The sequence below is a fragment of the Marmota flaviventris genome, chromosome 6 (genome assembly GCF_047511675.1).
Source record: "Marmota flaviventris isolate mMarFla1 chromosome 6, mMarFla1.hap1, whole genome shotgun sequence".
Taxonomy (NCBI): Eukaryota; Metazoa; Chordata; class Mammalia; order Rodentia; family Sciuridae; genus Marmota; species Marmota flaviventris.
Genome location: NC_092503.1, coordinates 36,777,487 through 36,789,905, shown reverse-complemented (window position 1 = coordinate 36,789,905; position 12,419 = coordinate 36,777,487).

The window sequence follows — 12,419 nt, the reverse complement described above, 5'->3', positions numbered from 1 at the left end:
TTTGACCCAATAATTTAATATTCAGCCAAGTTATTATTCATCCATGAAGACAACTGAAAAACATTCTTAAATAGTCAAGGGCTCAGAAATATACCACACTGAAACATTTATGAAAAAAGAAATATACTCAAAAATGTTTGAATTATACAGTTAAGTGGGAAAGTAGGTTGTAAATTAATAAGTATTAAAATATTACATTTTACCCCATGAATATGTACAATTATCATTTGTCTCTTAAGAACTTAAAAAATAAAACAACAGGTAGTAAGATATTTTAAAAGTACATTTGTATACTATAAAAATATGCAGAGAAAATATCTATAAAGCTACATGCCAAAACATCATTAAGTATGAAAATTTCTGTTTTTGCTTTTCTAATTTGGCTTCTTTTGTTCTTATGTTTTTCTAGGAACTAAGAATTAGTCAAAGTAAGAAACAAAAATTATGATAAAGGTTGAACTCTACTAAGCATAGAACCAAATTGAAATACTCATTTGATAATAAAACTAAGTGAAAAAAAATAAAAATTATGGTTATTATGTGCTACAAATGACCTCATATAACAATAAATTTCCAAAAATCAGTACATCAAATAGTACAAAAGGCTAAAGAGAGTAAAATATGCTCATGCATTTTATCATTCATTCATGTGAGCCCAAAGGGAAAGAATAAAAATGGGTACTTTTAGATGTCTTAGTACTCAGTAAACTTAGAATGCTGTTTGTCCTTCTCAGTTAAGGAAATACAAATTAAAACAATAAATGAAATGTCATTTTCACAGATGAACTGAGATTTATAATATTCAGTGCTCCTAGAAGTGTAGCTGAAATTGATCACAGAAAAAAAATGTGGATTTATAAGATACAGAACTTGGGAGTTTCCAGTAAAACAAATGTTAACATTATTCTCAGCAATGTTATTCATAGTATTTCTGTCCCAGGAAATATTTAAACATAGGTACATGAAACATTTACAAAAATATTTATTGCAGCCTTATTTGTACTGCAAAATACTGAAAACACATATTTTAAAGGAAATGGATTAAATCAGTCTGGTACACCCTCATGGTACCATCTTGGTAATCCGTAGTGTGGAATGCTGTGTTTAGAAGCAGGAGAGCACTCTGTTGTTATAGGGCAGTCTCCAAAATCCATAGCTTCCTGAAGAAATCAAATTACATGAAAAGGTGTACATGGCTATTCCATTTATAGAAAAACTCCTCAAAGCAAAATGATATGTATTATTATCTCTTCTAAATATATGAGAACATATATTAAACATCTTGAGTAAGTGAATGGAGAAAAGACAAAAGGAGAGCTTTTTTTTTAATTCCTACATTCTTATAATTCTAAATGGGATTCATTTAAAGATAAATCAATATTTGTCAAATTTTAACTTTCCTAGAAGGCAGAAACTAAGGTAAAGCTTGTATCTTCATCCTTTAATACAGGGCGGTGGCAGGTTGGAAAGAGGATGTGCAGTACTAGTGCAGTAAGTAAAATAACAAACGAAAGCCAAGGAGAACAAAAACAACATGGAGTGGTATAGAATTGGCAAAGCTGTAGGTGGAAACATAGTGAGGGACATATCATAGCAGGTCAGAAGGAACATCTGCGATTTGGAACAGTTGGTCAGGTTTAGATGGAGAGCCGGCTAGAGAATCAGCTCTCTCTCATCTCAGATTCCTCATTGGTCAATTTATTTCTCACAAGTTAACTCCCTTGAACTTCTGGGTTGTGTTAATCATCCCCTCTGAATAGTATTTGGGAAAGGCATATCTCATGCCTGACATTCAGTGCTCATCTGAATGTACAACGAGTGGAAAGAGAATTTTCAGATTTTCAGATAAGTAGAGCCCAATTTAGATTATGCCACAAATCTCTCTTCACCAGCCCACCTCCTTGCCAGGCAGCCTGAGACAGAAAGTAATATTTGGGATAACTGCACAGTAATACAGGCAAAGATCTCCACTGAGCAAATGGCCAAAACCCGAGAAAGCAAGTGGGGCCAAATGAATTGAGGAAAATACATGAATGTTTAATTCTATAATGTGTTTATTAAATTATGTAAATGTAGTAATTGTAGAATTAAAAATGAAAAACCAAATGAGCAGAAGTTACTAATTTATATTCTCTGTTCAATAATAAGGGAAAAAAGAAACTAAATCTATTTTGAGAGGAGGGGTTGACAGGCACACTTGACCACTGAGCCACATCCCCAGCCCAATTTTGTATTTTATTTATAAACAGGGTCTCACTGAGTTGCTTAGTGCCTTGCTTTTGCTGAGGCAGGCTTTGAACTCTTGATCTTCCTACCTCAGCCTCCCAAGACCCTGGGATTACAGGCCAGGCCCAGCATTAAATCATTTGTGTGTGTGTTTGTGTGTGTGTGGTGCTGGAGATTGAACCCAGGGCCTTGTGCATGAAAGTCAGGCACTCTACCAACTGAGCTATATCCCCAGCCACTAAATCATTTTTTTATCACTAGTAGAATTCAAAAGAGATACTTTATTATCATATTCCTAGACAAGTTTAAGCTAAAATATAATTCCTAACAGAAATAAAGAGATGAAAAACAAACATAAAAATTAAGTATGAAACAAAGAACCAGAAAGAAAGATCACACATTTCCAATATGTCCAGTGGTTAACATCCCACGAGGAGACAAGAAGACATAGATAGTATTAAAACAAGATAAGACCCAAATAAGCAGTCCTCATCAATTCTTACTCATCTCAGTGCACAAAGATGTTACCCTTCATCTAAGGCAAGGTATCTCTAGCCATGAATAGAGAACCCCCAAATGCAAATTTGAATATGAATGAATATTCTTAGAGTCTATGTATAAAATCTGATGACAAGAGTTGAGCAATTTGGAAGCCTGAATTCAAAGGCCTCAAGAAATAATTTGTAATGCCACCCAAGTTATTCACAGTGGTAGAATGATTTATCTATTACTTTGATATCCAGCATAAAGAAATAAAAAATCACAGAGAGCACATATTTTTTGGTGCAGTAGAGAGAGGAAAAGTAGAGAAAGAATGCAAACCCTTATTTTTGTGAAAAAGATCCTTCTGAAACTTCAACTCTTTTTGTTTTTGCTTGTTTGTTGTTTATTTTGTTTTTTTGTTTTGTTTTATTCTGTTTTACATATCTTGGCACAGGACTGAACACAAATAAATATAAAGGCAACAAAAGAAAACTACCAATAATCATACAAGTAAAACTTAAGAGTATTTACTATGATAAATCCAAGTTCCTTATTTTCTATACCTCAATCGCCGATGTAGTAGTTTTTTCTTTTTCTCCAAATTTTTCCCCTCTATTTTGACATTACTATAAATGAAATGAGGTTTTCCTCTCTAGGTCAAGGAACTAGGATGAGTTTTCCAAAATTAATATTTAAATGTTTGAGATAATTATTGCAATATAGAAATATACATCTGCTCTCCACATCCATACCATTTAACCTTAAGAAATTTTTCAGTTAAAATAAGAGATATTTAATTTTTGGGTTTTTCTACTTCTATTCTTAGTAAGAATCATACCCGGGAACATACACAATATGAGGAACACAAACCATACTCTTGCCATAAAGATAGAAAATACTATTGGAAACATGTTTGAGGCTGTAAGTAGCCAACAGTTTGCTAAGAAGACTAATTTTATGGCACTAATTTTTCCTGCAGAAATGATATTAGTGCTACACTTACGTGTGTTTGTAAAAACATAGAGTAGCCATGGTATGTTCAGTTCTAGATTCTAAAAATAATTTTGTGACATAACCACCTCTCTTTGAAGATATTCAAGCATTAGCATTATTGGTTTTGATATTAGGAGCTCCAAAAAGGATTAGAGATCATCACAGACACACACATTAACTGGTCAGTTTTTCCATACTTTCCAGGCATTAAAAAGAAAAGATTGACAGAAGAGGGGCAGGAAGAAAGTAGGAAAGGATGGAAGAAGGAGAAAAGGGAAGGAAAGGAGGAGGGAAGAAAGAAAAAAAACGGAGGGGGACACAATCTTAAAATCCTGAAATCTAAGCTACCATGGTCTGAATGCCTGTGCTCCTCTAACATTCCTCTCTCAAACCTGCCCCTTAGGTCTTGTATCAGGAGGTGATTGAGTCACAAAGCCTTCACTCTCATGAGTGGGGTTAGGTCTCTTCTGAAACACACCTAAAGGAGCTTCTCTTTCCTTTAGCATGTGAGAACACAGCAAGAAGTCCCCAGCTATGATAGAGCCATCTTGATCTTAGACTTGTAGACACTGGGAAAAAAAAATTGTTTTTTTGTAAGTTAACCTATGCAAGGTATTTTGCTTTAGCAGCCCAAACAGACTCTACATTGAACATAGGTCAATTCTATGATAACGTCATAGGATCTGGCATTTCACTAATTTTGGCCATAGAGATGTTACATCTTACCATCACTTACATCATTTTTCAATAGCAAAAGCAACCAGCATGTAATTGAAGTTAACTCTAAAACCAAAGGAAAGGACTGATACCAACCATGTTATAAGGGCTGACAATACTCAAAATGTTTCTCCATAACTTAAAGGCACAACTCAAGCTATGAAAAGAAGACAAAAACACTAAGGCCACAAAATCAGAGACGATGCTAATTATTTTTATTTTGAAATTCTGTTCACTCTCTTATTATAGAGATAAAAATAGGTTTTGTTTTCTGACACATCTTTAATCTGATTTTATTTGGAAGCATCCTCATTCTACAACAGAGAACTAAAAATTAACCTAGCCAATTAGTGATTATAAAGTCTCTCCTATTTCTAGATACTGCACATCCCACACTGCTCAGTGTAATGCAACCCCCCAAATAGTATCTGAATATGTATCCAAGGGGCACAGCAAAAATGCAGGCTACCCTGACCCCCAATCCTAGGTCACTCTTGAACCTGACATTCATCCCTCTCTAATCCAGTATTTCTATCTGGCTTTTGACACCAATCTCCTCAATGTTTCAGACTCTGTGATTGGTCAGTAACCCTAGTCCTCAGTATTACCAGTAGGGTTTATTTTCAGATATATCTGTAGATGACAATTAAATGTGGCCACCCCAAGTTTTCCTACCCAGCAGCCCAGAAGAGGTACAAAGGCCTCAACACAAGAAAAGTAAGCAACACGAATGTAATTCAATTGTCAGCCTGGAGCTGAACTGAGAGGTAAGGAAGCCATACCTAAGTTGAAGAAATTCAGCATGAAGTAGGAGGGAAGAACTTGCCCACACCCATTAATGAAGCCATACACATTCATAACATGATACTATGTAGGGAATGACCTGTATAAAAGATTCAGCCATACCACTTGACATTTATCATTAGGGATTTAGGTTTTTACAGCCACTAGGAAAGTGGTTCCCAGAGTGTGGGATACCTTAGAGAAGAGAAATGGCAGCCAACTGGGAAAAAAAATGCAGAAGAGCGAAAATAAAGGATGAAGAGTTCAGGATGGAAGAGGCCTCTGAGAGAATATGTAACTGGAAGTTTAAAAACAACAATGAACTCCACATATGTCCACACATGTCACTTTTTTCCCTAGGTAAAATTTTATATGTTGGTTAAGGGAAAAAGAATAGTAAGAAAAAAATCAAATAAAATATGTATTGTGAACCTACTATATAAATCTGGGTAACTATGGGTTGTGAGGAAGGAACAAAAAGCATAAATGAAAGTAAGGAAGACAGAAAGAAGGAAAAATAACAAAATATACAACAATAACTAGGAAACTGTTGAACAAAATCCTAATACACATCTTATACCAATGAGGGCATGTCTGATTCCACATGCATCTTTATTTGGAGATTTCATTCTTTTTATGATACAAAAATAAATTAGTAGTTTATGGGAAAAAATGCTGACAACTCCTCACCTCCAAGGGTTACAGAAGATTAACTGTGTGAACATTTTATGCAAATCTTTTTTTTAAAGTATGCTCTCAAAATCTGCTTCTGATACATATCAACTTCCAGTCACCAAAGAACAGTGAAGCTATATGAGTTCTTAGAAATAAGCATGTAAACTACAATTAAAAAAAAAAAAAAAAACATATACCAAGTATTTTTTCCTCCTTCAATTCCTATGGAGAAAATTTCCTAAAACCAACTCCTCAGAAACTTAGGCACTATGGAGCCTGAAGAGTTGAAATTAGTGATCTAACTAAAACGAACTCTATGCCTACTTTAACAATTTTTCAAAAGTTATGTTTCTTTTTTTAAAAAAAAAAGTATCCTTTCATTCATTTTGTCAGCTTTTATGGCACATATTCTTGAGCACATCACATTACTTAAAATGAGAATATAAAGGTTAGATCACTTAATCCCTGGATTTAAGGAACTTGAACATTTGTTAAAAGATTAAGACATGTCAAAAAAAAACAAAAAACAAAAAAACAAAAAACCTGTAACACAAGGCAGGATTTGATAGTGTCAAAAAGAGAAAAATTTTGCTTGAGACTTTGGGTCCATTCCTGAGTATTAAAAAGAGAAAGACAAAAGGGAAAAAATACAAATTGAAGTGAAATTTAGAAGAAGCAGAAATCATGCCCATCATGTTGAGAAGGAACAATGATTTTTTTTTTTTCACAGAGCACATACACCTCAGTTGAGGAGCACGTAGGATTTCTACAAGTGTCAATAGAAGTTGAAGGAATTTCAAGTGAAAGAAGTAGTGCAATAAAAGAAATAAATATTGGAAATGCACAGGAGGTATTTGGGGAGAATACATGCAGTCCGGTTTTGCGTGTGTAGTGTTGGCACAAAGATATTAAGAATGAAATGACAGACAACCAAACTTTTTCTAAGAGATTCTGGTTCATACCCAGATTTTCAAGACATGTTTTTATACAAGTAAACAACTATCTGCTGTAAAAATAATATAAAATTTAGACCTGTGACCGTTTAACTCAACTTTTCATTTAAGCAGAATTGAAAAACTGAATTTCCAAGGGGTTAAGTGGTTTGTCTAAGTTCAAACAGCTACTTATTGACACCCCTAATTGACAATTCTATAATTGGAGTTTTTTATTCCTGTTGGGGAGGAAGGAATTTTCCTGGCCCTGAGTGTGCAACCTTTCCCTCTCTCCTCATTCATGCCAAATTGTGCACTGGTACATGTGCTGACCCTAGTGGGCTGTGACCAGAGAAGAGAGATTTTCTCTGTAAGATATTCACCCAGGAGCTCAGTGTCTTCCTTGGTCTCATTAGCTTCAGGTTCTAACCAAGGACTGGGGGTTTATTAACTAAGAGGGTCAAAACAGATTGCTACCAAGAAAAAGAACTCATAAAAATAACCAACAGTACTTGAAATGCATCAAACATAACTTTCTTAGATTTGACTCCCTCTAGAGTATGTTGAAGGAAAAGACTTGATCCAATAAATTCTTTTTCAATACACATTTTAAAACATGGAAAGTTCAATCTTCAAAGCAACCCGCCCCCTAAGAAATAACTATAAGAGAAAAAAAGTCAAAACAACTCAGAATATTTCCATGGATAGATCTCAAATGTTTCTGTTGCATAGACTACTGATTTATGTCTCTAACTTATTCAGTTACTGGTGCCAGAACCAAAGACCTCTAAGGTCAAGTCATTAAATACTGCCTCTATGATTTAAAGTGTTAAAATCCCAAATTCACAGTAATCGCTTTAGTACAAGGCAGATAGTTTCTTTTAATGAGCTTACATTTAATAAATGCTATCAAATCAAATCAACCAAACACTAAGCCTAAATTTCTATAATTTAATGTTCACTAAACCAATTCAATGAGATTCAGTCTTTCATACTTAAAATGAATAGATATTCATTTGCAAATGTTTAATGTTCCTTTAGGGCAAGATAAATATATATATATATATATATATATATATATATATATATATATATATATATATATATATTCCATATTGCAAAAAACAAAAAGAAAGAAAAAAGAAGAATATTAGGGTTTTATTTACTTCTAAAATTTTAACATTTGAACATATTTAAGAGCTATTTAATTTGTTTTGCATTTTTAATTTCAGGTAGACTTATTCAATATAAACATTTCCTCAATTTGTACCAATTATACAGAAGTAGTATGAAATCCTTCATTGAAATAACACTCACTCTGGGGTAATCAAGTTTCATCAGATCATTTTTAACTTCCCATTCTAGTAGGAAAACTATAGGTAGAAAAGAAAGTCAAAATAACTCATTATTTTTAATGGACATATTTTTATGAATAACAATATTTTATGTATATACTTATGGATATAGATATTTTAGTGAGTTCTGTTTGATGGGAATTGCCATCATATGTTGATAAATTCAAATATCCTGTTATTTTAGTACTGACAACCCCCAACTTTAAATACTTACATAAAGAAACTTGGAGATAATATAAGAAACCATCAAATTTTAATGTTAACAATATCTTAACATGTATCCGAATTTAGTCAGGAATTCTTCTACTATGTAGAAAACCACATTTCATTTTTGGCAAAATGACCACTTACGTCATTTTTTTCTCAGTAATGTTCCTCCCAGTAAAGAAAATTCTTGTTAGGCCTTGAGTCCCCCAGCTATTAGTTGATTAGCAAAATAATTTTACTTGTCTACAAATATTAATAATCAACTTGATTGATTCATATTCATTAAAGGAGTAAAGAAAAGTCATGCTGTGGGAAACTGTTAACGGATTGGTTATTTATTTGAACACCATTGTGTGTGAGGAGTTCATTTTGACTTCCTTGAATACTTAGACGCAGATAATTGCTCACCTTCTGTAGAAATGAGGGAAAATCTCCAGTTTTTCACAAGTTGCAAAATAGAATGACTAATCCTCATAATATTGTATTACACAGTCATGCAATGACTCCTGATATCAATAGACAGTTTCCCATTCCACAGACTGGACTCACTTGACTTACTGTTTATTTAAGTGACACTTGTTTAAAATGCTTGGTGCTTCTTATCCCTTTGAGTCACACACTAGTCTGGGAGCCTCTGCTCTGACACTTTTAGCACTTCATTAATTACTGACTGTAGCAAAGTCCTGCTGTTTTGCAACTCCCCTCCCTTTGTTGGGAAATCAAGACCCTTTGCTAGAAGGAGAAGGCAGACCAATGTTATCAGCCAAATGTCCAGTTTGGGTGTTCATTACAAAGGTGCTCATTATCTTAGGGTCTTGTAATTCCTCTAGATATTCACACAAGATAAGATAACTCATTGTGTTCCTGAAGTTCTCTTAAGTTCAGCAAGGGAAATTCAGGAAGAATTTTCTTTCTTTCTTTCTTTCTTTCTTTCTTTCTTTCTTTCTTTCTTTCTTTCTTTCTTTCTTTCTTTCTCTTTCTTTCTTTCTTTCTTTCTTTCTTTCTTTCTTTCTTTCTTTCTTTCTTTCTTTCTTTCTTTTTCCTATTGTATTTTCCTTCAACTAACTAATATTGAGAGAAAGTAAATAATCGTTAAAGTCCTATAGCACAAATTTGTGATGAAACAGAAAGTAGCCCCCTGTTACATGGCACTTTCCATGTAACATAGCATCCATAGGCAGCACAGCACTCTCAACTTCTTCAGTATGTCCTATCTAAATCCCTTATTTGGTTCTCAATCCATGCTTTGCTCCATTATTGTTCTTTTTTGTGCATACAAGTCCTGACCTCCAATCAACCACTCCCTAAATTTTTAAACCCTTTAGAAACAGGCACTGTATCCTCTAATATCTTCTCTTTGTAGCCCCTAACAGAATGTTCCACATACTTCTGATATGTAAATACTTAAGATACAGGGTATTTATCCTACTATAAATACAAAAAAATATATATACAAATAATTCTATACAGCAAAGTACAATTTTGAAAAGAAGACATTTTTAAACAAAATCTAACATAATCATTTGAAGAATCACTCTGTCAAACCAACCTGGTATTCTATGTTGAGATGGCCTTTATACAGATATAATAAATATAATCCTTGTAAGTCTTAGAAATGTATTATTGGCCTTTGTGTCATATATACCAATAAAAAATACACATTTTTGAAATAAGTATTCCTCAATCTGAGGATCACATAAAAATGTTAGGAATCCAAAACATAGCTTTGCACCAGTCTGAAGAACATGTTCTTATTCCCTTTGCACTGAATCATAAGACTATTAACTATTAATCATAAGACATTAACTATTCTGATGACTTTTCCCTCTTCCCCACAAACTCTGGTTATCTTCTCTGAAATGTACCCTTTCAGCACCAAACCTTTCCCAAACAGAGATTTAGAGTTGTTGAGAATCATTCACTGATCTAGGTAGGGCAACAGCTCTTGATAATGATAAAGTGGTGTCAGCTGATTGGAGACCCACCTCCACCTCTGCCCCATTCTATCGGATGTTTTGGGACTTATATCTCATCCCACATTCTCTCTTTTCCATGTTTGTCTCCCTGCTTTGTGAATCTACTTTCTCTTATCACCTGATGAAGGATGTAAGGATACAGACAAAAATTAGTTCCCCCAAGGTCACCAGATGAAAGGAATGGAATCTGAACCGTCTGTTAAATATGCAGAAGGACAACTCTCTCCTTTGAAAATTCTGATTTCTGATTCAGTAGACCCTATACCTAAAGTATGGAATATTAAAAAAAAAAAGGGGCTTTAGGTGATTCTTATCTTTAGGCCCATTTGGAATAGAGCAGCTAGTCTCAACCCAAGGGCACCCTAGAATCTCCTGGGCAGCGTTTAAATCATGATGATACCTTAATACCAGCTTTTGATTTAAATGTGTTGAAATTCAATCTATTCATTGGTATCTTTAAAGTCTCTCTCAGATGATTGTATCAGGAAGCAATTTTTCCAACCTTAATGTGCATACAAATCACTGGGAAAAATGTTAAAATGGTGGGGTAGATTGTGATTTAGAAGTTCTGGGATGAGGCATGAAAGTCTGCATTTCTAACAAGTTCCTAGGTGATGTTGGTGCTGTCGCTCTGAGGATACCCTAAGCACCAGGCCTATTGAGCTGAATATACTTGGGAATGAAACCAGAGCTACAGCTGGTATCCATTCACCCACCATGCTCAACACACACACACACACACACACACACACACCATTTATGTGTTTTAGATTCCAGTGATGAGTAAGATGCACAACATGGAAGAGAAGATTAAGAATAACTTCCAACCTACTCAGAGGGAAGAACAATTAGATATATGGATGCCAGGACATGCCTTAGTGTCTGAGCTCTCAGGAATTGCTGCAGAACATGAGGCTGAACATTCTGAAGGGACAGCTGACACTGGCCATTCGACTGGCCTTAGAGGAGGGAATATGAATTCCTACATAAGTTTTCCCTTGAACAGGAATATCTTCAACACTTGCACTGCTCAATTCCTATAACATCATGAGATTTAGACTTCATTTGCTTCAAAAGCTGGCTTAACACTCAAGTCTTCAAAAACCAGTATCTTATTGAAACTGGCCTCGTTCTTAGTTATCTATAGTCTAAGAGAGTGAATTTTTTTTCCAGTAATAAGAAAAGTTATTCTCACTACATTTAATACATCGTGCTTATTGTCCACAAAGTTGGCACTCAGCATGCTCACTGATTGGCAGCGAGGAAGTAGAATTAAAGCGACTTTTATACATTACAGCAATTTGAAAATAAATGAATGGATTTCAGCAGAACAAAAATAGAATAATAACATAAACACATGGCCTTATTTGAGGGGTTTATGTTTTCCTTAAGTATGACTGAAAAATAAAATTGGGATCAGTTTGTAGAGAAAATTCATATGGAATTCTTTAGTTATAAAAACAAATATGGGTTTCAGTTACAAAGTAAATGCAGAAATGTTAGGTCTTCTTTTTAGTATATTCAAAACTCACCTGACCATAGATTTTGAAAATAAGAAGTGTAGCTAAGTCAGTGAGAAATTATTAAAAGAACAAGAATTAAAATGTTTAACCAAAAGAAAATGGCTACATTTATAGTTGTTTAAAACTTTTTGAAGATTTCTTAGTTTGAAATAATGATGAAGGTGAATGACAAGGCCAAACAAAGGTACACACTAAAGGAATGTTAAATAAATGTGAATCAATGAATGGACTGATTAATAAAATAACTGTTTTCATTCAGGGATATGGACTGATGAAAAGGATTTCTAAAAAGATTGAGGGATAAAACTTTGAATGCTTAATGCAGAGTATTCAGAATTCTGGTGTGTTTAACAGTGTCCCAGCTGTACCAAGGAAAAAGTTTTAGCCTCAACCTTGCCAGGACAGCCTTGGCCACTTATTCTTTCACTTCTCAGTTTTCCATATTCAAAATAAAATAATCTACACTGGATGAGCTCTGCTAGTACTTCCAGTTCCAGAATTCTTGACTTCTGCAAATCCAACCAAACTAGAGCCTCCCTTAAACTTGAA